Source organism: Bufo gargarizans, chromosome 7 (assembly GCF_014858855.1).
Source record: "Bufo gargarizans isolate SCDJY-AF-19 chromosome 7, ASM1485885v1, whole genome shotgun sequence".
NCBI lineage: Eukaryota > Metazoa > Chordata > Amphibia > Anura > Bufonidae > Bufo > Bufo gargarizans.
Genome location: NC_058086.1, coordinates 169,301,931 through 169,306,526, shown reverse-complemented (window position 1 = coordinate 169,306,526; position 4,596 = coordinate 169,301,931).

The following is a 4,596-nucleotide window of genomic DNA, read 5'->3' as shown; positions in this document are numbered from 1 at the left end:
GGTGATCAGTGACAGGGGGGTGATCACCCTGATCACCCCCTGTCATTGATAACCCCCCTGTAAGGCTCCATTCAGACGTCCGCATGTGTTTTGCGGATCCGATCCATGGATCCGTAAAAATTATACGGACGTCTGAATGGAGCCTTACAGGGGGGTGATCAATGACAGGGGGGTGATCAGGGAGTCTATATGGGTGATCACCCCCCTGTCATTGATCACCCCCCTGTCATTGATCACCCCCCTGTCATTGATCACCCCCCTGTCATTGATCACCCCCCCCCTGTAAGGCTCCATTCAGACATTTTTTTTGGCACAAGTTAGCGGAAATTTTTTGTTTGTTTTTGTTTTAGTTTTTTCTTACTAAGTCTCATATTCTACTAACTTGTGTCAAAAAATAAATCTCACATGAACTCACCATACCCCTCACGGAATCCAAATGCGTAAACATTTTTAGACATTTATATTCCAGACTTCTTCTCACGCTTTAGGGCCCCTAAAAAGCCAGGGCAGTATAAATACCCCACATGTGACCCCATTTCGGAAAGAAGACACCCCAAGGTATTCCGTGAGGGGCATATTGAGTCCATGAAAGATTGAAATTTTTGTCCTAAGTTAGCGGAAAGTGAGACTTTGTGAGAAAAAAAACAAAAAAAATCAATTTCCGCTAACTTATGCAAAAAATAAAAAATTTCTAGGAACTCGCCAGGCCCCTCATTGAATACCTTGGGGTGTCTTCTTTCCAAAGTGGGGTCACATGTGGGGTATTTATACTGCCCTGGCTTTTTAGGGGCCCGAAAGTGTGAGAAGAAGTCTGGGATCCAAATGTCTAAAAATGCCCTCCTAAAAGGAATTTGGGCCCCTTTGCGCATCTAGGCTGCAAAAAAGTGTCACACATGTGGTATCGCCGTACTCAGGAGAAGTTGGGGAATGTGTTTTGGGGTGTCATTTTACATATACCCATGCTGGGTGAGATAAATATCTTGGTCAAATGCCAACTTTGTATAAAAAAATAGGAAAAGTTGTCTTTTGCCAAGATATTTCTCTCACCCAGCATGGTTATATGTAAAATGGCACCCCAAAACACATTCCCCAACTTCTCCTGAGTACGGCGATACCAGATGTGTGACACTTTTTTGCAGCCAAGGTGGGCAAAGGGGCACACATTCCAAAGTGCACCTTTCGGATTTCACCGGCCATTTTTTACAGATTTTGATTGCAAGGTACTTCTCACACATTTGGGCCCCTAAATTGCCAGGGCAGTATAACTACGCCACAAGTGACCCCATTTTGGAAAGAAGACACCCCAAGGTATTCCGTGAGGGGCATGGCGAGTTCCTAGAATTTTTTATTTTTTGTCACAAGTTAGCGGAAAATGATGATTTTTCTTTTTTTTTCTTTTTTCCTTACAAAGTCTCATATTCCACTAACTTGCGACAAAAAAAAAAAAATTCTAGGAACTCGCCAGTGCCCCTCACGGAATACCTTGGGGTGTCTTCTTTCCAAAATGGGGTCACTTGTGGCGTAGTTATACTGCCCTGGCAATTTAGGGGCCCAAATGTGTGAGAAGAACTTTGCAATCAAAATGTGTAAAAAATGACCGGTGAAATCCGAAAGGTGCACTTTGGAATATGTGCCCCTTTGCCCACCTTGGCAGCAAAAAAGTGTGACACATCTGGTATCGCCGTACTCAGGAGAAGTTGGGGAATGTGTTTTGGGGTGTCATTTTACATATACCCATGCTGGGTGAGAGAAATATCTTGGTCAAATGCCAACTTTGTATAAAAAAATGGGAAAAGTTGTCTTTTGCCAAGATATTTCTCTCACCCAGCATGGGTATATGTAAAATGACACCCCAAAACACATTCCCCAACTTCTCCTGAGTACGGCGATACCAGATGTGTGACACTTTTTTGCAGCCAAGGTGGGCAAAGGGGCGCATATTCCAAAGTGCACCTTTCAGATTTCACCGGCCATTTTTTACAGATTTTGATTGCAAAGTTCTTCTCACACATTTGGGCCCCTAAATTGCCAGGGCAGTATAACTACGCCACAAGTGACCCCATTTTGGAAAGAAGACACCCCAAGGTATTCCGTGAGGGGCATGGCGAGTTCCTAGAATTTTTTATTTTTTGTCGCAAGTTAGTGGAATATGAGACTTTGTAAGAAAAAAATAAATAAATAAAATCATCATCATTTTCCGCTAACTTGTGACAAAAAATAAAAAGTTCTATGAACTCACTATGCCCATCAGCGAATACCTTAGGGTGTCTACTTTCCGAAATGGGGTCATTTGTGGGGGTTTTCTACTGTCTGGGCATTGTAGAACCTCAGGAATCATGACAGGTGCTCAGAAAGTCAGAGCTGTTTCAAAAAGCGGAAATTCACATTTTTGTACCATAGTTTGTAAATGCTATAACTTTTACCCAAACCATTTTTTTTTTTGCCCAAACATTTTTTTTTTATCAAAGACATGTAGAACAATAAATTTGGCGAAAAATTTATATATGGATGTCGTTTTTTTTGCAAAATTTTACAGCTGAAAGTGAAAAATGTCATTTTTTTGCAAAAAAATCGTTACATTTTGATTAATAACAAAAAAAGTAAAAATGTCAGCAGCAATGAAATACCACCAAATGAAAGCTCTATTAGTGAGAAGAAAAGGAGGTAAAATTCATTTGGGTGGTAAGTTGCATGACCGAGCGATAAACGGTGAAAGGAGTGTAGTGCCGAAGTGTAAAAAGTGCTCTGGTCATGAAGGGGGTTTCACCTAGCGGGGCTGAAGTGGTTAATGGACTGAGAGAAGCAGGATGGCGGTTTTAAAAAACTGCCCACCCTTCTGACCGGGCTGTTAGGAGGTGTTGGGGGCAGCAGTTACTTGACGGCACACACACAGTTAACAGGTTTTGGACGGCCCAGTACAGAGGATTGTTTGATCCGCTGATGAGCATGAGCAGGACCCAAAGTTTTGTTGTCCACCATCCAGATACAGGCGACCCCTTTGTTACACCTGTGTCACCATTTCCAGGCACTTAGCAGAAGGAAATATAGTGTCACGATAACCATTACGTGTCCTGCCACTGACACCTTCCTTTGCAGTGATCCTGACTGGAAGCGTATCGTCTTTACCGATGAATCCAGGTTCTGTTTGTGATCCGGTGACAGCCCGTTTGGAGTATGAAGGCCTGGTGTTGAGCTCTTCAGTCCTGCCTTTACTGTGGAGCGACGACTGCTGGTATGAGGATCGGGGGAGTCGGCACAAACGCCGGTCGGTCACCGCTAGTAGTGATATGAGGACACTAACAGCGCAGCGATACGTGCAGGACATCCCGCGGACACGTGTGCTCCTCTCATGGCAGGATACTGCTCGCCTGCACACAGGAATGTCTCCTCCAGATTACAGCAATGGGCTGCCGGTCACCAGATTTATCACCAATCCAGCATTTATGAGACAGGCTGGGGCCTCGGCTTCACCAACACACGAGTGCAGGATCTACAGACCCAGCTGCAGCATCTGTGGGCAAATGTGCCGCAGGATATAATACAGAACCCGTATGCCTCCATACCCAACAGATCTCATCTCGTATACAGGTTACAGGCCGTATCTCATCTTGTATTCAGGCTAGAGGCTGTATCTCATCTTGTATCCAGGCTAGAGGCCGTATCTCATCTTGTATCCAGGCTAGAGGCTGTATCTCATCCTGTATCCAGGCTAGAGGCCGTATCTCATCCTGTATCCAGGCTAGAGGCCGTATCTCATCTTGTATCCATGCTAGAGGCCGTATCTCATCTTGTATTCAGGCTAGAGGCTGTATCTCATCTTGTATCCAGGCTAGAGGCCGTATCTCATCTTGTATCCAGGCTAGAGGCTGTATCTCATCCTGTATCCAGGCTAGAGGCCGTATCTCATCCTGTATCCAGGCTAGAGGCCGTATCTCATCTTGTATCCATGCTAGAGGCCGTATCTCATCTTGTGTCCAGGCTAGAGGCTGTATCTCATCTTGTGACCAGGCTAGAGGCTGTATCTCATCTTGTGTCCAGGCTAGAGGCCGTATCTCATTTTGTATCCAGGCTAGAGGCTGTATCTCATCTTGTATCCAGGCTAGAGGCCGTATCGCATTTTGTATCCAGGCTAGAGGACGTATTTCATCTTGTATCCAGGCTAGAGGCCGTATCTCATCTTGTATCCAGGCTAGAAGCTGTATCTCATCTTGTATCCAGGCTAGAGGCTGTATCTCATCTTGTATCCAGGCTAGAGGCTGTATCTCATCTTGTATCCAGGCTAGAGGCCGTATCTCATTTTGTATCCAGGCTAGAGGCTGTATCTCATCTTGTATCCAGGCTAGAGGCTGTATCTCATCTTGTATCCAGGCTAGAGGCCGTATCTCATCTTGTATCCAGGCTAGAGGCCGTATCTCATCTTGTATCCAGGCTAGAGGCCGAATCTCATCTTGTATCCAGGCTAGAGGCCTAATCTCATCTTGTATCCATGCTAGAGGCTGTATCTCATCTTATATCCAGGCTAGAGGCCGTATCTCATCTTGTAACCAGGCTAGAGGCTGTATCTCATCTTGTAACCAGGCTAGAGGCCGTTATCTT